This window comes from Hyperolius riggenbachi, chromosome 7 (genome assembly GCF_040937935.1).
Source record: "Hyperolius riggenbachi isolate aHypRig1 chromosome 7, aHypRig1.pri, whole genome shotgun sequence".
NCBI lineage: Eukaryota > Metazoa > Chordata > Amphibia > Anura > Hyperoliidae > Hyperolius > Hyperolius riggenbachi.
The window spans coordinates 170259117-170284024 of NC_090652.1; positions in this window are offsets into that span (position 1 = coordinate 170259117).

Below are 24908 nucleotides of genomic sequence, written 5' to 3' on the forward strand. Positions count from 1 at the left end.
GTAGTATGACGGACTCTTCAGAGGGCAGATTCGTTATAGCAGCAATCAGATGACCAGAACAGACACAAGACTGAACGATAAAATCGTTAGTTTTACTCTAAAACTACATACACACAGCTTAACCACTTGAGGACCTAGGGCTTTCTACCCCTTAAGGACCGGCCACTTTTTTTCCATTCAGATCACTGCAGCTTTCACGGTTTATTGCTCGCTCATACAACCTACCACCTAAATGAATTTTGGCTCCTTTTCTTGTCACTAATAAAGCTTTCTTTTGGTGCTATTTGATTGCTCCTGCGATTTTTACTTTTTATTATATTCATCAAAAAAGACATGAATTTTGGGAAAAAAATGATTTTTTTAACTTTCTGTGCTGACATTTTTCAAATAAAGTAAAATTTCTGTATACATGCAGCGCGAAAAATGTGGACAAACATGTTTTTGATTAAAAAAAACCCATTCAGTGTATATTTATTGGTTTGGGTAAAAGTTATAGCGTTTACAAACTATGGTGCAAAAAGTGAATTTTCCCATTTTCAAGCATCTCTGACTTTTCTGACCCCCTGTCATGTTTTATGAGGGGCTAGAATTCCAGGATAGTATAAATACCCCCCAAATGACCCCATTTTGGAAAGAAGACATCCCAAAGTATTCACTGAGAGGCATAGTGAGTTCATAGAAGATATTATTTTTTGTCACAAGTAAGCGGAAAATGACACTTTGTGAGAAAAAAAAAAAAAAAAAAAAGTTTCCATTTCTTCTAACTTGCGACAAAAAAAAAATGAAATCTGCCATGGACTCACCATGCCCCTCTCTGAATACCTTGAAGGGTCTACTTACATTTGTGGGGTGTGTTTAATGTCCTGACATTTTGGGGGGTGCTAAATTGTAAGCACCCCTGTAAAGCCTAAAGGTGCTCATTGGACTTTGGACCCCTTAGCGCAGTTAGGCTGCAAAAAAGTGCCACACATGTGGTATTGCCGTACTCAGGAGAAGTAGTATAATGTGTTTTGGGGTGTATTTTTACACATACCCATGCTGGGTGGGAGAAATATCTATGTAAATGACAATTTGTTAATTTTTTTTACACACAATTGTCCATTTACAGAGATCTGTCTCCCACTCAGCATGGGTATGTGTAAAAATACACCACAAAACACATTATACTACTTCTCCTGAGTACGGCGATACCACATGTGTGGCACTTTTTTGCACCCTAACTGCGCTAAAGGGCCCAAAGTCCAATGAGTACCTTTAGGATTTCACAGGTCATTTTTAGAAATTTCGTTTCAAGACTACTCCTCACGGTTTAGGGCCCCTAAAATGCCAGGGCAGTATAGGAATCCCACAAATGTCCCCATTTTAGAAAGAAGACAGCCCAAGGTATTCCGTTAGGAGTATGGTGAGTTCATAGAAGATTTTATTTTTTGTCAAAAGTTAGCGGAAAATGACACTTTGTGAAAAAACACAATTAAAATCAATTTCCGCTAACTTTTGACAAAAAATAAAATCTTCTATGAACTCACCATACTCCTAACAGAATACCTTGGGGTGTCTTCTTTCTAAAATGGGGTCATTTGTGGGGTTCCTATACTGCCCTGGCATTTTAGGGGCCCTAAACCGTGAGGAGTAGTCTTGAAACGAAATTTCTCAAAATGACCTGTGAAATCCTAAAGGTACTCATTGGACACTTTGGGCCCTTTAGCGCAGTTAGGGTGCAAAAAGGTGCCACACATGTGGTATCGCCATACTCGGGAGAAGTAGTACAATGTGTTTTGGGGTGTATTTTTACACATACCCATGCTGGGTGGGAGAAATACCTCTGTAAATGGACAATTGTGTGTAAAAAAATCAAAAGATTGTCATTTACAGAGGTATTTCTCCCACCCAGCATGGGTATGTGTAAAAATACACCCCAAAACACATTATACTACTTCTCCCGAGTACGGCGATACCACATGTGTGGCACTTTTTTGCACCCTAACTGCACTAAGGGGCCCAAAGTCCAAAGAGTACCTTTAGGATTTCACAGGTCATTTTTGTTTCAAGACTACTCCTCACGGTTTAGGGCCCCTAAAATGCCAGGGCAGAATAGGAACCCCACTAATGACCCCATTTTAGAAAGAAGACACCCCAAGGTATTCCGTTAGGAGTATGGTGAGTTCATAGAAGTTTTTATTTTTTGTCACAAGTTAGCGGAAATTGATTTTAATAGTTTTTTTTCACAAAGTGTCATTTTCCGCTAACTTGTGACAAAAAATAAAATCTTCTATGAACTCACCATACTCTGTACGGAATACCTTTGGGTGTCTTCTTTCTAGAATGGGGTCATTTGTGGGGTTCCTATACTGCCCTGGCATTTTAGGGGCCCTAAACCGTGAGGAGTAGTCTTGAAACCAAATGTCGCAAAATGACCTGTGAAATCCTAAAGGTACTCATTGGACTTTGGGCCCCTTAGCGTACTTAGGGTGTAAAAAAGTGCCACACATGTGGTACCGCCGTACTCAGGAGAAGTAGTATAATGCGTTTTGGGGTGTATTTTTACACATACCCATGCTAAGTGGGAGAAATATCTCTGTAAATGACAATTGTTTGATTTTTTTACACACAATTGTCCATTTACAGAGAGATTTCTCCCACCCAGCATGGGTATGTGTAAAAATACACCCCAAAACACATTATACTACTTCTCCTGAGTACGGCGGTACCACATGTGTGACACTTTTTTGCAGCCTAGGAGCGCTAAGGGGCCCAACGTCCTATTCACAGGTCATTTTGAAGCATTTGTTTTCTAGACTACTCCTCGCGGTTTAGGGCCCCTAAAATGCCAGGGCAGTATAGGAACCCCACAAGTGACCCCATTTTAGAAAGAAGACACCCCAAGGTATTCCGTTAGGTGTATGGCGAGTTCATAGAAGATTTTATTTTTTGTCACAAGTTAGTGAAAAATGACACTTTGTGAAAAAAAAACAATAAAAATTAATTTCCGCTAACTTTTGACAAAAAATAAAATCTTCTATAAACTCGTCATACACCTAACAGAATACCTTGGGGTGTCTTTTTTTCTAAAATGGGGTCACTTGTGGGGTTCCTATACCGCCCTGGCATTTTACAGGCCCAAAACCGTGAGTAGTCTGGAAACCAAATGTCTCAAAATGACTGTTCAGGGGTATAAGCATCTGCAAATTTTGATGACAGGTGGTCTATGAGGGGGCAAATTTTGTGGAACCGGTCATAAGCAGGGTGGCCTTTTAGATGACAGGTTGTATTGGGCCTGATCTGATGGATAGGAGTGCTAGGGGGGTGACAGGAGGTGATTGATGGGTGTCTCAGGGGGTGGTTAGAGGGGAAAATAGATGCAATCAATGCACTGGGGAGGTGATCGGAAGGGGGTCTGAGGGGGATCTGAGGGTTTGGCCGAGTGATCAGGAGCCCACACGGGGCAAATTGGGGCCTGATCTGATGGGTAGGTGTGCTAGGGGGTGACAGGAGGTGATTGATGGGTGTCTCAAGGTGTGATTAGAGGGGGGAATAGATGCAAGCAATGCACTGGCGAGGTGATCAGGGCTGGGGTCTGAGGGCATTCTGAGGGTGTGGGCGGGTGATTGAGTGCCCTAGGGGCAGATAGGGGTCTAATCTGATAGGTAGCAGTGACAGGGGGTGATTGATGGGTAATTAGTGGGTGTTTAGGGTAGAAAATAGATGGAAACACTGCGCTTGGGTGGTGATCTGATGTCAGATCTGCGGGCGATCTATTGGTGTGGGTGGGTGATCAGTTTGCCCGCAAGGGGCAGGTTAGGGGCTGGTTGATGGGTGGCAGTGACAGCGGGTGATTGATGGGTGGCAGTGACAGGGGGTGATTGATGGGTGGCAGTGACAGGGGGTGATTGATGGGTGATTGACAGGTGATCAGTGGGTTATTACAGGGAAGAACAGATGTAAATATTGCACTGGCGAAATTGATAAGGGGGGGGGTCTGAGGGCAATCTGAGCGTGTAGGCGGGTGATTGGGTGCCCGCAAGGGGCAGATTAGGGTCTGATCTGATAGGTAACAGTGACAGGTGGTGATAGGGGGTGATTGATGGGTGATCGATGGGTAATTAGTGGGTGTTTAGAGGAGAGAATAGATGTAAACGCTGCGCTTAGGTGGTGATCTGATGTCGGATCTGCGGGCGATCTATTGGTGTGGGTGGGTGATCAGATTGCCCGCAAGGGGCAGGTTAGGGGCTGATTGTTGGGTGGCAGTGACAGGGGGTGATTGATGGGTGATAGGTGATTGGCAGGTGATTGACAGGTGATCAGTGGGTTATTACAGGGAAGGACAGATGTAATTAATGCACTGGCGAATTGATAAAGGGGGGGGGGGTCTGAGGGCAATCTGAGCGTGTGGGCGGGTGATTGGGTGCCCGCAAGGGGCAGATTAGGGTCTGATCTGATAGGTAACAGTGACAGGTGGTGATAGGGGGTGATTGATGGGTGATTGATGGGTAATTAGTGGGTGTTTAGAGAAGATAACAGATGTAAACGATACATTTGGGAGGTAATCTGACGACGGGTTTGCGGGCGATCTAATGGTGTGGGTGGGTGATCAGATTGCCCGCAAGGGGCAGGTTAGGGGCTGATTGATGGGTGGCAGTGACAGGGGGTGACAGGGGGTGATTGATGGGTGATAGGTGATTGGCAGGTGATTGACAGGTGATCAGTGGGTTATTACAGGGAAGAACAGATGTAATTAATGCACTGGTGAATTGATAAGGGGGGGTCAGAGGGCAATCTGAGCGTGTGGGCGGGTGATTGGGTGCCCGCAAGGGGCAGATTAGGGTCTGATCTGATGGGTAAAAGTGACAGGTGGTGATAGGGGGTGATTGATGGGTAATTAGTGGGTGTTTAGAGGAGAGAATAGATGTAAACAATGGATTTGGGAGGTGATCTGATGTCGGATCCGCGGGCTATCTATTGGTGTGGGGGGGGTGATCAGATTGCCCGCAAGGGGCAGGTTAGGGGCTGATTGATGGGTGGCAGTGACAGGGGGTGATTGACGGGTGATTGACGGGTGATTGACAGGTGATTGACAGGTGATTGACAGGTGATCAGGGGGATAGATGCATACAGTAAACAGGGGGGGGGTGGTCTGGGGGGGGGGGTCTGGGGAGAATCTGAGGGGTGGGGGGTGATCAGGAGGGGGCAGGGAGCGGGGGGGGGATAAAAAAAATAGCGTTGACAGATAGTGACAGGGAGTGATTGATGGGTGATTAGGGGGGTGATTGGGTGCAAACAGGGGTCTGGGGGGTGGGCAGGGGGGGGGTCTGATGGGTGCTGTGGGCGATCTGGGGCAGGGGGGGGAGAAATCAGTGTGCTTGGGTGCAGACTAGGGTGGCTGCAGCCTGCCCTGGTGGTCCCTCGGACACTGGGACCACCAGGGCAGGAGGCAGCCTGTATAATACACTTTGTAAACATTACAAAGTGTATTATACACTTTGTATGCGGCGATCGCGGGGTTAACATCCCGCCGGCGCTTCCGTATAGCCGGCGGGATGTTGCGGCGGGCGAGCGGTGACAGTAGCCGGCGGAGGATCGCGTCACGGATGATGCGATCGCTCCGCCCATGCCCTTAGAAGGACCGCCGCCTCTGTGGGTGAGCCGGTCCTTCAGGGCTCCACTTCCCGGCCGCCCCTGTGCGTTAGGCGGTCGGGAAGTGGTTAAATTAGCCCACAGATAGATATACCTGTCCGGCAGAACAGATTGGTTTGATAGGAAGAGAATAGAGATGAAAAGAAACAGAATGTCTTAATATACAGTTCAAATACCGTTATTGGTATTCCATGTGGCAATCAAAGTCCAGAATAGCCAATTGCCATGCGTCCGGAGGCCTTTGTGCGAAATCCAAGATGGAGGTTTTGCGCCAGTGTCCCACTGGCTGCCAAGATGTTGTTAGGCCAGGATTTCAGATAATGGACGCTGGACCATTGTGTCATGGGATGGGAGTTTTGTTCCTCACTGTAGGTGCGGGGGAGTTATGACACGTACAAGTCCAGCCTTGTGCAATTTGAATAAGGCAGTGCCCACCGGCGTAACAATAGGGGATCCGCTCAGGGACTTTTGTGGCGCAGGAGGGGTCGCAACATAAGAGGAGAGCGTGGCCGCAGATCGGTGGGGGGGGGGGACATTCCCCCCCTCCCTCACCTTGGGCTCTCCTCTCAGCGCTCCCCTCTTGCAATCTTTAGTGACAGCGGGCAGCAGCAGCGGCGGCGGCGGCAGGCAGGTCACATACCTCATTTGCCCCGGAATAGATGGCGGTTTCACCGTCTAACAGTCTCCGAGTGGCGATCGCTGCTCGGAGACTGAAGGCACCCTGCGCGCGCTCTCCTGCTAGCCCCATAGAAGGCCGTTCACACCAATCGGCGTGGAGCGGTCCTGCCGCACTGCTCATGCCAATTGGCATGAAGCAGTTGGCAAGTAGTTAAATTTATCTTGTCCAGGAAGCAACTCCATTCCTGAACAGGGGCCCCCCAGATTATAAACAAATCATCAATAAATCTACGCCATTCTATCACCCCCGCTGGACAAATCTGTATTGCTTTCTCTTCCCATTCTGACATACTTGAATCAATCACTGCGCATACTTCTTTACCCTGTAAAATCATAAAAAGCACATAGTGCCCAGTACTGCTAAAATTAAGCTATAGTTAACACCCCGTGTTGCACACCTGGGGGTAGTGCCACCACCTTATAGGGGAAACTCAGCGGGTCCCCCCCTCCGTGCTTGCACTCACCAAAAGAGCGTCTTGCTCTATTGCATATCAAACATATGATCCACACTCCTTTGCCAGCCAAGGGGAAGTAGGCAGTTTGTTAAGCGTAAATCCGTTTAATAGATAAAAGACATCTCGTAGGCTTACAGTTTGTAGGTTACGGATCCACCGCGGACAAACAGAGCCGCTCGCTCCCACTGTATCTTCCTACTTCCGGGTGACGTCACTACGCACCTCTGACTCCGCCCTACGCGTTTCGTCACACTCCGTGACTCATTCAGGGGCTGGAGGACAACAGCAACGCCAGACTTTTAACCACACAGCGCCCCCTCCGCCAAAACTCAGCCCACTACTGTTGCTAGGCATCGCCACAGCGTGCTGGCTCTGTTTCCGCTGTGCAGATTACAGTATTCACCAATATATAAAATATATATACACAGACCTTACTAAAAAGAGATCAATCTATACATTTCATCCATTTAGCTATACATTTGAGTACCCTATGCTCCACATCTATTGTAAATAACTCCCAGATTTCCATAACATTAATTTACATTATATCAAAAGAGACTACTATTCATTATAATCTTACCCGGACCCTATTAACACCTACCACCCATATCATTAAAAATTATTAGCAGGGACTCCCCATAATAATGCCATATTCTATTGTGCACTATACCTAATACACAATTCAGTGCATCCTCATGCTCCTTATGCAATTCAATGAGACCAACCTCCACCTATTTAGAATTACAAGTGCTTCTCCGTACAACACTTACAAGAAAGTGTGAATATACCCCAATATTCTTATGAACTCTATTATTCTTTGTAAAGTGACAGTGCTTCTCAGTGAATTGATTTGTTTGACAGTACTCTACACCACCGCCCAAACTCACCTCTTAAAGTGACAGTGCATCCCAATACACTTATCACTATTCATCTTTAAATGAAAGTGCTTCCCAGTGAAATTAATTATTCGACAATACTCTGCACTACCACCCAAACAGACCTCTTAAAGTGACAGTGCATCCCAATATATATTTACCACAAAAAGTGACAGTGACTCCCATACCCCTATCATCATCTCAATAGGGACTGGGAAATGTATATAAATCTATATTAACAACACATCCCTATACCCTTCATCACCATATAATATTCCTGCTATCTTATTTCTCCATATAAAGCTCCCATTCATATTGAACAAAAGTGACAGTGCTATAACTCATTAACATTAATTATCATACCCCATAACACCCCTAGCACCATTGTATCAAAAATACATAATTATAAAATACATGTGTACATAATAAACACATCAATACCTAGTGATTGTGAACCACTACCCCAGCTTTGTATTAATAACTCAACCTAATTATTAGCAATATAGCAATTGATGTCTAACTCTATATTCAAACCTCTTGGAGGGAATGAGCCCAGTTTATAGATCCATTCGGTCTCTTTTTTACAAAGCTGCTGCAGTCGATTGGAACCGCGCCAATGCGACCGCACATGCTCCACTGCAACAACTTTAAGACAACCTGGATTTCTATTATGTACCTCCAGATAATGGGCCGACACACTATGCCACTTGAACCCTTTCCTGATATTATACATATGCTGATAAATTCTCTTCTTTAGTGGCTGCGTGGTCCTACCCACATACTGGAGGCCACATCCACACATAAGGACGTACACCACGTACGCTGTAGTACAAGTCATAAATTGTCTCAATTTAAAATCTCGTTGGTAGACATTAGATCTTATCACATCTGTGTTCACACTAGATGTTTCACTACATATACAGCACCTCCTGCATAAGTGGAAACCCGGTCTCTGCCAAGGAATCACTACCTGACCGGGCGGATCGACGCAACTTGGCACCAAAATATCCCTTAAATTGGGTGCCCGTTTATAAATAAACTTTGGTTTCTCTGGTACAATGAGATTCAGTCGAGCATCTTGCTGCAGTACTGGCCAGTGTTTAAAAAATATTCTCTCCACCTCTTTATACTGTGCATTGAACGTGGAGATAAAGGGAATCTCAGGGGGTGCAAGATCCCTGTTTTTTCTTCCCCTTATCAATCCATCCCTTTCCATATCAGCTACTTCCTCTTCCAATTCACTAATCCTTTTAGGACAATACCCCTTCTCAACAAATCTCTGGGTTAAAACAGACACCTGCTCATGGTAATCTGCTTTCTGAGTGCAATTCCTCCTAATTCTCTGAATTTGTCCTTTAGGGACCGCCCTCAGCTAAGAAGGATGATGGCAGCTTCCCACAGGTAGGAATCCATTCCGATCGGTTTTCTTAAAAAAGCACTTCATGGATAATTGACCTTTATTCTTAAAAATGGTGAGATCCAGAAAATCAACACTCAATGTGTCAATCACTGCTTCCAACTTAATATAAGGGCATAAATTATTGGCCTCCTCCAAGAACAGGCTCCACCCCGGGCCCTGGACATATATATGTCAGAGTGGGAGGAAAAGGCCATTCAGATATGCCCTAAGGGGGTGATCGAATGGCGTAGATTCATCAATGACCTTTTTATTGTTTGGGGGGCCTCTGTCCAGGAGTGGAGCCTGTTCCTGGAGGAGGCCAATAAGTTATGCCCTTAAATTAAGTTGGAAGATGATATTGAGATGATGATAGGGGTATGGGAGTCACTGTCACTTTTTTTGGTAAATATATATTGGGATGCACTGTCACTTTAAGAGGTCTGTTTGGGTGGTAGTGCAGAGTATTGTCGAATAATTAATTTCACTGGGAAGCACTTTCATTTAAAGATGAATAGTGATAAGTGTATTGGGATGCACTGTCACTTTAAGAGGTGAGTTTGGGCGGTGGTGTAGAGTACTGTCGAACAAATCTATTCATTGAGAAGCACTGTCACTTTACAAAGAATAATAGAGTTCATAAGAATATTGGGGTATATTCACACTTTCTTGTAAGTGTTGTACGGAGAAGCACTTGTAATTCTAAATAGGTGGAGGTTGGTCTCATAGAATTGCATAGGGAGCATGAGGATGCACTGAATTGTGTATTAGGTATAGTGCACAATAGAATATGGCATTATTATGGGGAGTCCCTGCTAATAATTTTAATGATATGGGTGGTAGGTGTTAATAGGGTCCGGGTAAGATTATAATGAATAGTAGTCTCTTTTGATATAATGTAAATTGATGTTATGGAAATCTGGGAGTTATTTACAATAGATGTGGAGCATAGGGTACTCAAATGTATAGCTAAATGGATGAAATGTATAGATTGATCTCTTTTTAGTAAGGTCTGTGTATATATATTTTATATATTGGTGAATACTGTAATCTGCACAGCGGAAACAGAGCCAGCACGCTGTGGCGATGCCTAGCAACAGTAGTGGGCGGGTTGCGGGCGGAGTTTCGGCGGAGGGGGCGCTGTGTGGTTAAAAGTCCGGCGTCGCTGTTGTCCTCCAGCCCCTGAATGAGTCATTGAGTGTGACGAAATGCGTAGGGTGGAGTCAGAGGTGCGTAGTGACGTCACCCGGAAGTAGGAAGATACAGTGGGAGCGAGCGGCTCTGTTTGTCCGCGGTGGATCCGTAACCTACAAACTGTAAGCCTACGAGATGTCTTTTATCTATTAAACGGATTTACGCTTAACAAACTGCCTACTTCCCCTTGGCTGGCAAAGGAGTGTGGATCATATGTTTGATATGCAATAGAGCAAGACGCTCTTTTGGTGAGTGCAAGCACGGAGGGGGGGGACCCGCTGAGTTTCCCCTATAAGGTGGTGGCACTACCCCCAGGTGTGCAACACGGGGTGTTAACTATAGCTTGATTTTAGCAGTACTGGGCACTATGTGCTTTTTTATGATTTTACAGGGTAAAGAAGTATGCGCAGTGATTGACTCAAGTATTCCGATTGAGGTAGAGTGATCCTTATGTAACTGCGATCCCCTGAACTTGTGAGTTTGCTATTCCATTGGAGCGCAGTATTTCTTGGAAAAAATTCTGACATACTGTATATATGTTTGCTAGAGCCGGGGCAAAAGGGGCCCCCATGGCACAGCCTTTAATCTGTGCATAGAACTCGCCCTTATGCCAGAAATAATTCCTGGAAAGGGCAAATTCCAACAATTGTAAGAGAAACTCAATCTGTCTCACTGGCAAGGTTCCCCCTCTTCTCAGGGCATCCCCAACTGCGCTCACACTTCCCTGGTGGTCGATGTTTGTATAGAGTGATGCGACATCTGCTGTTACCAGCAATGCCGCACCCCCCACCTCCGTCTCCCCCAGAACCTGAAGGGTGTGAGTAGTGTTGGGCGAACAGTGTTCGCCACTGTTCGGGTTCTGCAGAACATCACCCTGTTCGGGTGATGTTCGGGTTCGGCCGAACACCTGATGGTGTTCGGCCAAACTGTTCGGCCATATGGCCGAACTAAGAGCGCATGGCCGAACGTTACCCGAACGTTCGGCGAGCGCTGTGATTGGCCGAACGGGTCACGTGTAGTGTTGGGCGAACATCTAGATGTTCGGGTTCGGGCCGAACATGGCCGAACTCCAAACATAATAGAAGTCAATGGGGACCCGAACTTTCGTGCTTTGTAAAGCCTCCTTATATGCTACATACCCCAAATTTACAGGGTATGTGCACCTTGGGAGTGGGTACAAGAGGAAAAATTTTTTAGCAAAAAGAGCTTATAGTTTTTGAGAAAATCGATTTTAAAGTTTCAAAGGGAAAACTGTCTTTTAAATGCGGGAAATGTCTGTTTTCTTTGCACAGGTAACATGCTTTTTGTCGGCATGCAGTCATAAATGTAATACATATAAGAGGTTCCAGGAAAAGGGACCGGTAATGCTAACCCAGCAGCAGCACACGTGATGGAACAGGAGGAGGGTGGCGCAGGAGGAGAAGGCCACGCTTTGAGACACAACAACCCAGGCCTTGCATGAGGACAAGAAGCGTGCGGATAGCAATTTGCATTTTGTCGCCATGCAGTCATAAATGTAATACAGATGAGAGGTTCAATAAACAGGGACCGGAAACGCTAACCCATCACAGATGTTCATTGTTCATGTTACTTGGTTGGGGTCCGGGAGTGTTGCGTAGTCGTTTCCAATCCAGGATTGATTCATTTTAATTTGAGTCAGACGGTCTGCATTTTCTGTGGAGAGGCGGATACGCCGCCGATCTGTGACGATGCCTCCGGCAGCACTGAAACAGCGTTCCGACATAACGCTGGCTGCCGGGCAAGCCAGCACCTCTATTGCGTACATTGCCAGTTTGTGCCAGGTGTCTAGCTTCGATACCCAATAGTTGAAGGGTGCAGATGGATTGTTCAACACAGCTACGCCATCTGACATGTAGTCCTTGACCATCTTCTCCAGGCGATCGGTGTTGGAGGTGGATCTGCACGCTTGCTGTTCTGTGTGCTGCTGCATGGGTGTCAGAAAATTTTCCCACTCCAAGGACACTGCCGATACCATTCCCTTTTGGGCACTAGCCCAGGCTTGTGTTGTTTGCTGCCCTCCTGGTCGTCCTGGGTTTGCGGAAGTCAGTCTGTCGGCGTACAACTGGCTAGAGGAGGGGGAGGATGTCAATCTCCTCTTTAAAGTCTCCACAAGGGCCTGCTGGTATTCTTCCATTTTGACCTGTCTGGCTCTTTCTTCAAGCAGTTTTGGAACATTGTGTTTGTACCGTGGATCCAGAAGGGTATAAACCCAGTAATTGGTGTTGTCCAGAATGCGCACAATGCGTGGGTCGCGTTCAATGCAGTCCTAGGCCGAAGAGGTCATAGCCTAGGGTCACAAAACCTGTTTATTTGGGCAATTTCAATGGTGGCGAGTCTGACGTACATAAATCGCAGCAATGGCCGTTAGCAACGTCTGAATCTCACGAAATGTCTCATGCATATAGAAGACATATTGTTAGACTTGGGCTCCAAAGATGGGTTCCCTACATCTCTGCAAACCAGAGTTACAGGGCTCCAAATTTGGTAAAATCCCCCATAGGCTTTCATTGGGCCTCCTATTTACAGTTCCAAAATCTCACATCTTTTCAAAGGGCAATTACTCAGCAGTGGCAAATTTTCTAGCATTGTAGGGACCCTTAGGGGGAACATGACTGGTGAGTTTCGGGCCCCTAGGCCGAAGAGGTCATAGCCTAGGGTCACAAAAACCTGTTTATTTGGGCTATTTCAATGGTAGTGATGGTGACGTACATAAATCGCAGCAATGGCCGTTAGCAAAGTCTGAATCTCACGAAATGTCTCATGCAGGTAGAAGACATATTGTTAGACTTGGATTCCAAAGATGGGGTCCCTACATCTCTGCAAACCAGAGTTACAGGGGTCCAAAATTGGTAAAATCCCTCATAGGATTTCATTGCCTCCCTATTTCACTTTCCAAAATCTCACATCTTTTCAAAGGGCAATGGCTCAGCAGTACCAAATTTTCTAGCATTGTAGGGACCCTTAGGGGGAACATGACTGGTGAGTTTCGGGCCCCTAGGCCGAAGAGGTCATAGCCTAGGGTCACAAAAACCTGTTTATTTGGGCTATTTCAATGGTAGTGATCAGTGGCGTAGCTACAAACCTCTGGGCCCTGATGCGGAATCTGGATGTGGGCCCCCCTCCCAGCAACACTCGACGCACACAAATCCCTATAGCCAGCTATAGGTCCCTTCAGTATAGGTAGCCAGGCATAGGTAAGCCAGTATAGTTGCCCCCGGTATAGGTTAGCCAGGTAGGTGCCTCCAGCATAGGTAGCCAGTATAGTTGCCCCCAGTATAGGTAAGATAGGCAGGCACCCCCGGTATAAGTTAGATTGGTAGGTGCCCCCAGTACAGGTTAGCTAGGTGGGTGCCTCTAATATAGGTAGCCAGAATAGTTGCCCCCATCATAGGTTAGATAGGTAGATGCCCCCAGTATAGATTAGTTAGGTAGGTGCCTCCAATATAGGTAGCCAGTATAGTTGCCACCTGTATAGGCTAACTAGGTAGGTAGGTGCCCCCAATACAGGTTAGATAAGTAAGTGCCCCCAGTATAGGTTAGATAGGTAGCTGCCCCCCAGTATAGGTTAGATAGGTAGCTGCCCCCCAGTATAGGTTAGATAGGTAGGTGCCCCCCAGTATAGGTTAGATAGGTAGGTGCCCCCCAGTATAGGTTAGATTAGGTAGCTGCCCTCCAGTAAAGGTTAGATTAGATAGCTGCCCCCCAGTATAGGTTAGATTAGGTAGCTGCCCCCCAGTATAGGTTAGATTAGGTAGCTGCCCCCCAGTATAGGTTAGATTAGGTAGCTGCCCCCCAGTATAGGTTAGATTAGGTAGCTGCCCCCCAGTATAGGTTAGATTAGGTAGCTGCCCCCAGTATAGGTTAGATAAGGTAGCTGCCCCCAGTATAGGTTAGATAAGGTAGCTGCCCCCCAGGATAGGTTAGATTAGGTAGCTGCCCGCCAGGATAGGTTAGATTAGGTAGCTGCCCCCCAGGATAGATTAGATTAGGTAGCTGCCCCCCAGGATAGGTTAGATTAGGTAGCTGCCCCCCAGGATAGGTTAGATAGCTGCCCCCCAGGATAGGATAGGTAGGTGCCCCCCAGGATAGGATAGGTAGGTGCCCCTTAGGATAGGTTAGATTAGGTAGCTGCCCCCCAGTATAGGTTAGATTAGGTAGCTGCCTCCCAGTATAGGTTAGATTAGGTAGCTACCCCCCAGGATAGGTTAGGTAGCTGCCCCCCAGGATAGGTTAGGTAGCTGCCACCCAGGATAGGTTAGGTAGCTGCCACCCAGGATAGGTTAGGAAGCTGCCCCCCAGGATAGGTTAGGTAGCTGCCACCCAGGATAGGTTAGGAAGCTGCCCCCCACGATAGGTTAGGTAGCTGCCCCCCACGATAGGTTAGGTAGCTGCCCCCCACGATAGGTTAGGTAGCTGCCCCCCAGGATAGGTTAGGTAGCTGCCCCCCAGGATAGGTTAGGTAGCTGCCACCCAGGATAGAATAGGTAGGTGCCCCCCAGGATAGGTAGCTGCCCGCCAGGTTAGGTAGGTGCCCCCACCCCAATAATGGAGGGGGGAGCCGGAGCCGCGGGGAGGGAAGCCCGACCTCTCCCTCCCTTCCTCTCCCCGGGCTCCCCCCTCGAAATTCTGAGTGAGCGTGCAGGGTAGCGGCGCTATACTAAACTACTCACCTCCGTCCCAGGTTCCAATCGTCGTTGGTCTCCTCCCGCTCCAGTCCACATAGATGCTGATACACACGCTGCTGCGTCAGCGTGTACGCAGCGTGTGTATCAGCATCTATGTGGACTGGAGCGGGAGGAGACCAGCGACGATTGGAACCTGGGACGGAGGTGAGTAGTTTAGTATAGCGCCGCTACCCTGCACGCTCACTCAGAATTTCGAGGGGGGAGCCCGGGGAGAGGAAGGGAGTGAGAGGTCGGGCTTCCCTCCCCGCGGCTCCGGCTCCCCCCTCCAATACAGCGCACACCAACAGGGCAGCGAGCGGCACAGGCAGCACGGGTATGGGCCCCCCGGGCCCCTCCCCCGCCTCTTCAGGAGCCGGGCCCGGTCGCGAAGGCGACTGCTGCGACCCCAGGCCCTACGCCCATGGTAGTGATGGTGGCGTACATAAATCTCAGCAATGGCCGTTAGCAAAGTCTGAATCTCACGAAATGTCTCATGCAGGTAGAAGAAATATTGTTAGACTTGGATTCCAAAGATGGGGTCCCTACATCTCTGCAAACCAGAGTTACAGGGGTCCAAAATTGGTAAAATCCCCCATAGGATTTCATTGCCTCCCTATTTCACTTTCCAAAATCTCACATCTTTTCAAAGGGCAATGGCTCAGCAGTACCAAATTTTCTAGCATTGTAGGGACCCTTAGGGGGATCATGACTGGTGAGTTTTGCCACTGCTGAGCCATTGCTCTTTGAAATGGTGTGAGATTTTGGAACGGTAAATAGGAGGCCCAATGAAAGCCTATGGGGGATTTTACCAATTTTGGACCCCTGTAACTCTGGTTTGCAGAGATGTAGGGACCCCTTCTTTGGAATCCAAGTCTAACAATATGTCTTCTACCTGCATGAGACATTTCGTGAGATTCAGACTTTGCTAACGGCCATTGCTGCGATTTATGTACGCCACCATCACTACCATTGAAATAGCCCAAATAAACAGGTTTTTGTGACCCTAGGCTATGACCTCTTCGGCCTAGGGGCCCGAAACTCACCAGTCATGTTCCCCCTAAGGGTCCCTACAATGCTAGAAAATTTGGTACTGCTGAGCCATTGCCCTTTGAAAAGATGTGAGATTTTGGAAAGTGAAATAGGGAGGCAATGAAATCCTATGGGGGAATTTACCAATTTTGGACCCCTGTAACTCTGGTTTGCAGAGATGTAGGGACCCCATCTTTGGAATCCAAGTCTAACAATATGTCTTCTACCTGCATGAGACATTTCGTGAGATTCAGACGTTGCTAACGGCCATTGCTGCGATTTATGTACGTCACCATCACTACCATTGAAATAGCCCAAATAAACAGGTTTTTGTGACCCTAGGCTATGACCTCTTCGGCCTAGGGGCCCGAAACTCACCAGTCATGTTCCCCCTAAGGGTCCCTACAATGCTAGAAAATTTGGTACTGCTGAACCATTGCCCTTTGAAAAGATGTGAGATTTTGGAAAGTGAAATAGGGAGGCAATGAAATCCTATGGGGGATTTTACCAATTTTGGACCCCTGTAACTCTGGTTTGCAGAGATGTAGGGACCCCATCTTTGGAATCCAAGTCTAACAATATGTCTTCTACCTGCATGAGACATTTCGTGAGATTCAGACTTTGCTAACGGCCATTGCTGCGATTTATGTACGCCACCATCACTACCATTGAAATAGCCCAAATAAACAGGTTTTTGTGACCCTAGGCTATGACCTCTTCGGCCTAGGGGCCCGAAACTCACCAGTCATGTTCCCCCTAAGGGTCCCTACAATGCTAGAAAATTTGGTACTGCTGAGCCATTGCCCTTTGAAAAGATGTGAGATTTTGGAAAGTGAAATAGGGAGGCAATGAAATCCTATGGGGGATTTTACCAATTTTGGACCCCTGTAACTCTGGTTTGCAGAGATGTAGGGACCCCATCTTTGGAATCCAAGTCTAACAATATGTCTTCTACCTGCATGAGACATTTCGTGAGATTCAGACGTTGCTAACGGCCATGGCTGAGATTTATGTACACCACCATCACTACCATTGAAATAGCCCAAATAAACAGGTTTTTGTGACCCTAGGCTATGACCTCTTCGGCCTAGGGGCCCGAAACTCACCAGTCATGTTCCCCCTAAGGGTCCCTACAATGCTAGAAAATTTGGTACTGCTGAGCCATTGCCCTTTGAAAAGATGTGAGATTTTGGAAAGTGAAATAGGGAGGCAATGAAATCCTATGGGGGGATTTTACCAATTTTGGACCCCTGTAACTCTGGTTTGCAGAGATGTAGGGACCCCATCTTTGGAATCCAAGTCTAACAATATGTCTTCTACCTGCATGAGACATTTCGTGAGATTCAGACTTTGCTAACGGCCATTGCTGCGATTTATGTACGTCACCATCACTACCATTGAAATAGCCCAAATAAACAGGTTTTTGTGACCCTAGGCTATGACCTCTTCGGCCTAGGGGCCCGAAACTCACCAGTCATGTTCCCCCTAAGAGTCCCTACAATGCTAGAAAATTTGCCACTGCTGAGTAATTGCCCTTTGAAAAGATGTGAGATTTTGGAACTGTAAATAGGAGGCCCAATGAAAGCCTATGGGGGATTTTACCAAATTTGGAGCCCTGTAACTCTGGTTTGCAGAGATGTAGGGAACCCATCTTTGGAGCCCAAGTCTAACAATATGTCTTCTACCTGCATGAGACATTTCGTGAGATTCAGACGTTGCTAACGGCCATTGCTGTGATTTATGTACGTTAGACTCGCCACCATTGAAATTGCCCAAATAAACAGGTTTTGTGACCCTAGGCTATGACCTCTTCGGCCTAGGACTGCATTGAACGCGACCCACGCATTGTGCACATTCTGGACAACACCAATTACTGGGTTTATACCCTTCTGGATCCATGGTACAAACACAATGTTCCAAAACTGCTTGAAGAAAGAGCCAGACAGGTCAAAATGGAAGAATACCAGCAGGCCCTTGTGGAGACTTTAGAGAGGAGATTGACATCCTCCCCCTCCTCTAGCCAGTTGTACGCCGACAGACTGACTTCCGCAAACCCAGGACGACCAGGAGGGCAGCAAACAACACAAGCCGCAGCTAGTGCCCAAAAGGGAATGGTATCGGCAGTGTCCTTGGAGTGGGAAAATTTTCTGACACCCATGCAGCAGCACACAGAACAGCAAGCGTGCAGATCCACCTCCAACACCGATCGCCTGGAGAAGATGGTCAAGGACTACATGTCAGATGGCGTAGCTGTGTTGAACAATCCATCTGCACCCTTCAACTATTGGGTATCGAAGCTAGACACCTGGCACAAACTGGCAATGTACGCAATAGAGGTGCTGGCTTGCCCGGCAGCCAGCTTTATGTCGGAACGCTGTTTCAGTGCTGCCGGAGGCATCGTCACAGATCGGCGGCGTATCCGCCTCTCCACAGAAAATGCAGACCGTCTGACTCAAATTAAAATGAATCAATCCTGGATTGGAAACGACTACGCAACACTCCCGGACCCCAACCAAGTAACATGAACAATGAACATCTGTGATGGGTTAGCGTTTCCGGTCCCTGTTTATTGAACCTCTCATCTGTATTACATTTATGACTGCATGGCGACAAAATGCAAATTGCTATCCGCACGCTTCTTGTCCTCATGCAAGGCCTGGGTTGTTGTGTCTCAAAGCGTGGCCTTCTCCTCCTGCGCCACCCTCCTCCTGTTCCATCACGTGTGCTGCTGCTGGGTTAGCGTTACCGGTCCCTTTTCCTGGAACCTCTTATATGTATTACATTTATGACTGCATGCCGACAAAAAGCATGTTACCTGTACAAAAGAAAACAGACATTTCCCGCATTTAAAAGACAGTTTTCCCTTTGAAACTTTAAAATCGATTTTCTCAAAACTATAAGCTCTTTTTGCTAAATTTTTTTTTCCTCTTGTACCCACTCCCAAGGTGCACATACCCTGTAAATTTGGGGTATGCAGCATGTAAGGAGGCTTCACAAAGCACAAAAGTTACGGTCCCCATTGACTTCCATTATGTTCAGAGTTCGGGTCGAACACCCGAACATCGCGGCCATGTTCAGCCTGTTCGGCCCGAACCCGAACATCTAGATGTTCGCCCAACACTAGGTGTGAGCTGTATCCTTAAGGACCCTCGGAAGTTTGCCAACCAGGGGTTGCAGACAAACATCCAAGTATCTACCCACTCGAAATGTTACTGAGTCAATCCCATTGATAATGGGTCATCCCGGAGGGGATGTGATTACCTTATGGACCTTCGTTAGCTGATAAATAATAGGGGTTCTGGAATTATTTCTCACTGATCAGTAGAGATGGCCCGAACCTCTGATTTTAGGTTCGCGAACTTCCGCAAAAGGTTCGGTTCGCGCGAACTTCCGCGAACTGCAATAGACTTCAATTGGGATGCGAACTTTGAAAACTAGAAACATTTATGCTGGCCACAAAAGTGATGGAAAAGATATTTCAAGGGGTCTAACGCCTGGAGGGAGGCATGGATGAGTGAGATAGACGCCAAATGTCCCGGGGAAAAATCTGGATTTGACGCAAAGCAGCGTTTTAAGGGCAGAAATCACATTGAATGCTAAATTGCAGGACTAAAGTGCTTTCAAACATTTTGCATGTGTATACATCAATCAGGGAGTGTAAATAGAGTACTGCTTTCACACTGACACACCAAACTCACTGTGTAACGCACCGCAAACAGCTGTTTGCGTAGTGACGGCCGTTCTGGACTGGTGCGCACCATGGCGATAGCGGTTTTAAAGCACATATGGTCGCCGGGCTGTGGTAGTTCAATGATAGAACAACAGTGACTGTCCAGCTGATCAAATTTGGTCTGTCCACAATGAGGCAACGACCTTATTATCTTCTTGTATGTAGGTAGGCATAGGTAGGTGCCCCAGTATAGGTAGGTAGGCATAGGTAGGTGCCCCAGTATAGGTAGATAGGCATAGGTAGGTGCCCCAGCAGTTAGCTAGGCATAGGTAGGAGTCCCAGTATAGGTAGGTAGGCATAGGTAGGAGACCCAGTATAGGTAGGTAGGCATAGATAGGTGCCCCAGTAGTTGGCTAGGCATAGGTAGGAGACACAGTATAGGTAGGTAGGCATAGGTAGGAGTCCCAGTATAGGTAGGTAGGCATAGGTAGGTGCCCCAGTAGTTAGCTAGGCATAGGTAGGATTCCCAGTATAGGTAGGTAGGCATAGGTAGGAGTCCCAGTATAGGTAGGTAGGCATAGGTAGGTGCACCAGTAGTTAGCTAGGCATAGGTAGGAGTCCCAGTATAGGTAGGTAGGAGTAGGTAGGAGACCCAGTATAGGTAGGTAGGCATAGGTATGAGTCCCAGTATAGGTAGGTAGGCATAGGTAGGAGTCACAGTATAGGTAGGTAGGCATAGGTAGGTGCCCCAGTAGTTAGCTAGGCATAGGTAGGAGTCCCAGTATAGGTAGGTAGGCATAGGTAGGAGACTCAGTATAGGTAGGTAGGCATAGATAGGTGCCCCAGTAATTAGCTAGGCATAGGTAGGAGACACAGTATAGGTAGGTAGGCATAGGTAGGAGTCCCAGTATAGGTAGGTAGGCATAGGTAGGTGCCCCAGTAGTTAGCTAGGCATAGGTAGGATTCCCAGTATAGGTAGGTAGGCATAGGTAGGAGTCCCAGTATAGATAGGTAGGCATAGGTAGGTGCACCAGTAGTTAGCTAGGCATTAGTAGGATTCCCAGTATAGGTAGGTAGGCATAGGTAGGAGACCCAGTATAAGTAGGCAGGCATAGGTAGGTGCCCTAGTGGTTAGCTAGGCATAGGTAGGAGTCCCAGTATAGGTAGGTAGGAATAGGTAGGAGACCCAGTATAGGTAGGTAGGCATAGGTATGAGTCCCAGTATAGGTAGGTAGGCATAGGTAGGAGTCCCAGTATAGGTAGGTAGGCATAGGTAGGTGCCCCAGTAGTTATCTAGGCATAGGTAGGAGTCCCAGTATAGGTAGGTAGGCATAGATAGGTGCCCCAGTAGTTAGCTAGGCATAGGTAGGAGTCCCAGTATAGGTAGGTAGGCATAGATAGGAGTCCCAGTATAGGTAGGTAGGCACAGGTAGGTTCCCTAGTAGTTAGCTAGGCATAGGTAGGAGTCCCAATATAGGTAGGTAGGCATAGGTAGGAGACCCAGTATAGGTAGGTAGGCATAGGTAGGTGCCCCAGTAGTTAGCTAGGCATAGGTAGGAGACACAGTATAGGTAGGTAGGCATAGGTAGGTGCCCTAGTATAGGTAGGTAGGTAAGCATAGGTAGGTGTCCCCGTATAGGTAAGTGCCCCAGTAGTTAGGTAGGCATAGGTAGGTGTCCCAGTATAGGTAGGTAGGCATAGGTATTGGTCCCAGTATAGGTAGGTAGGCATAGGTAGGAGTCCCAGTATAGGTAGGTAGGCATAGGTAGGTGCCCCAGTAGTTATCTAGGCATAGGTAGGAGTCCCAGTATAGGTAGGTAGGCATAGATAGGTGCCCCAGTAGTTAGCTAGGCATAGGTAGGAGTCCCAGTATAGGTAGGTAGGCATAGATAGGAGTCCCAGTATAGGTAGGTAGGCACAGGTAGGTTCCCTAGTAGTTAGCTAGGCATAGGTAGGAGTCCCAATATAGGTAGGTAGGCATAGGTAGGAGACCCAGTATAGGTAGGTAGGCATAGGTAGGTGCCCCAGTAGTTAGCTAGGCATAGGTAGGAGACACAGTATAGGTAGGTAGGCATAGGTAGGTGCCCTAGTATAGGTAGGTAGGTAAGCATAGGTAGGTGTCCCCGTATAGGTAAGTGCCCCAGTAGTTAGGTAGGCATAGGTAGGTGTCCCAGTATAGATAGTTAGGCAGGGCCTGGCTGGCACAGTAATAACAATTACCAAGGTCCAGCTGCAACAGATAGGGCTGTATAATGTCAGTGTCAGTGGGCAACACAAAAAAAAAACACATCAGGAGAACATTAGCTCTCAAAAGGGCTGTTGAGGGGTGCTATTTTAGCAATAACAATCAGCCAGGAGCAAGCTAACAAGCCTACAACAGCCTAACTTTCCCTATGAGAGTCTGCCAGCAGCTGTCCCTTCACTAAGTAATGCAGGCACACGAGTGAGTGTAAAGCCCGGGGCTGCCTGCCTTTTATAAGGGGGGGGGGGGGCTTCAGGAGAGAGTGTAGCCTACTTGGCTACAATGTGCCTGCTGACTGTGATGTAGAAAGTCAAAGTTGACCCTAATGGCGCACTATGGGGGCGAATCGAACTTCCGCAAAAGTTCGCGTTCCACCGAAAGTTCGCCTGGAACCGTTCGCATGCGAACCGTTCGGGCCATCTCTACTGATCAGGCTCTCATCCAAACCCCCTTCAGTATTCCATTCAATTCCTTTTTATAAGCAGAGACCGGGTTCCCATCCAGCTTCCTATAAGCCATCCTATCCCCAACCAATCTATCTAACTAAATATTGATCATGATTCAAAATAACAACCCCCCCCCCTTATCTGCTGGTCTGATGATTAGTTCTTTTTCCTTTAGCAGCTTGCAAACAGCCCGATCGTGACTTCTGATCCGGGCAGTCTGCACCCGCTCCAAATCCCTAATCACCAGATTTTTAAACACACCAATAGCTTGTTTACTGGCATGGTTAGCGGGATTTAATACAGAGTTTTTCCTCATATTAGTATGTAAGTATTCCCCAACCTGGTTAATCCTATTTGTGGGACCCTCTTTATCCAAATAGTACCTCCTAAGATTCAATCTATGGACAAACTTGTGTACATCAATAAATGTGTCAAATTTACTCAAATTATTCTTTGGCGCATACTTCAAACCCTTATCCAACAGCTTTATTTCAGATTTCTCCAATTTAACCCCGCTAAGATTGAAAATCCCCCCCCCCCTTTACTATTCCCTTCTTTTATTGTACCCTCCTTCCTCCTCTGACTCCCCTTCTGGCTCTCTTTTCCTGATGTTCTTTGGAGTGGGGTAAGGGTCTATATACCAATCGTCCTGGCGATACTGGGGTTTGTGAAAAAACGGGGGTACTTCCTCATTCACATATGATTGTAATGGTTCAAACCTATTCTACACTTGGAGCTCAGGTGGGCCCACATTCTCAGTAGGGAATATTCCACCATTTTGATATAGTCCACTTTCCCCCTCCCCCTTATGGTTCTAGGTTGGTAACTTGGTGGATTAGGTATATATGGTCTCGAGGGATAGTTGACATAGCTCCTACCCCTTCCAAAGCCTCCACCCCTCCCCCTATTGGGAGGCGCTGTAGGCTGTGGCTGTGGTCTGAGCTGCACAGGACTGGGTTTTAAAGATCCCTGCCCCCCCCATGGCACCCCCCTTGGGTCTGGCTCCTGTCTCAATTCCTTTCTGTTCATCCTGGGGTTTAGTTGTCACACCATCATTCACTTCCATTTTATCAGTCACTGCATCACTAGTTTTCACTTTCTGCCATTTATAAGCTTCATTATTTTTATATGCCAGGATATCCTTACTGAATTGCTTTTGTTTATCCAGAATGATATCCTTTTCATTTACATTCAGAACCTCTTGCAATTTAGTGCATCTCAATTGAAATTCCTCTGTGTGCTTAAACAGATCTAATTTCACCTTCAATGTGTCAATTTCCCCTCCCAGACATTCCAACCTCCTGGTTTTCCTTTTAATCAATAGTTTAACCATACCAATACCACAGGTTTCAACATATTCAAACCATTCCAAATTATTATCAACACTTTCCTCCCCACCTGTGGGCATAATGTCCCACCTATATCTTTTGGGTATGAAGCCCCTTTTCTCATATTTGTGTAAAGCAGCAAGGTCCCACCATGTCTGTAGTTATTTCATCATGTTATGTTGCAAGTGTTTAACGTCCTGATCCAGGTCAGTTTGGACAGGGAGTTCCTCATTGAAAATTTTATCCAGGTCCACATTCCTGTGTTTCCTGAATTCGAACACATCCATGTCTGCAGCAGTATAAAAGTGAATAGTCTTATCAAGTGTTAGATGGAAATACTGCGCTCCACTGGACTCACACAATTTCAATATCAGGGGATCGCAGTACTGAAAAAGTTCACTTCACCTTTAAAGGATACCCGAAGTGACATGTGACATGATGAGATAGACATGTGTATGTACAGTGCCTAGCACACACATAGCTATGCTGTGTTTGTTTTTTTCTTTATCTGCCTGAAAGAGTTAAATATCAGGTATGTAAGTGGCTGACTCAGTCCTGACTCAGACAGGAAGTGATTACATTGTGCCCCTCACTGATAAGAAATTCTCCTTTTTATATCTTTCTTGCTCTCAGAAGCCATTTTCTGCTAGGAAAGTGTTTTATAGTTGGAGTTTCTTATCAGTGAGAGTCACACTGTAGTCACTTCCTGTCTGAGTCAGGACTGAGTCAGCCACTTACATACCTGATATGTAACTCTTTCAGGCAGAGAAAGAGAAAAAGGAACACATCATAGTTATTTGTGTGCTAGGCACTGTACATACCCATGTCTATCTCATCATGTCACATGTCACTTCGGGTATCCTTTAACAATTATAATCGTATGGATCACTGCGCCTGCTTTCCACCCTGTAAATAATCAAAATTTGCACATATGCTGGCAAAGAAGTGTTGATGTGATAAGCAATAATCCAAGATGCGCCTTCGGTGAGTGCACCCGCAAAGGGGGAGCTGTGATATTGTCCTCATAAGGTGGTAGCACTACCCCCTGGTGAGCGGCACAGGGTGCATTTTATAGCTTGTTAAAAGCAATACTTGGCACTATGTGCATATTTTGATTATTTACAGGGTTGAAAGCACAAAGCAGGCACAGTGATCCATACGATTATAATTGTTAAAGGTGAAGTGAACTTTTTCATTACTGTGATCCCTGATAGTGAAATTGTGTGAGTCCAGTGGAGCGCAGTATTTCCCTCTAACACTTTGTAATTTGTTACAGGTG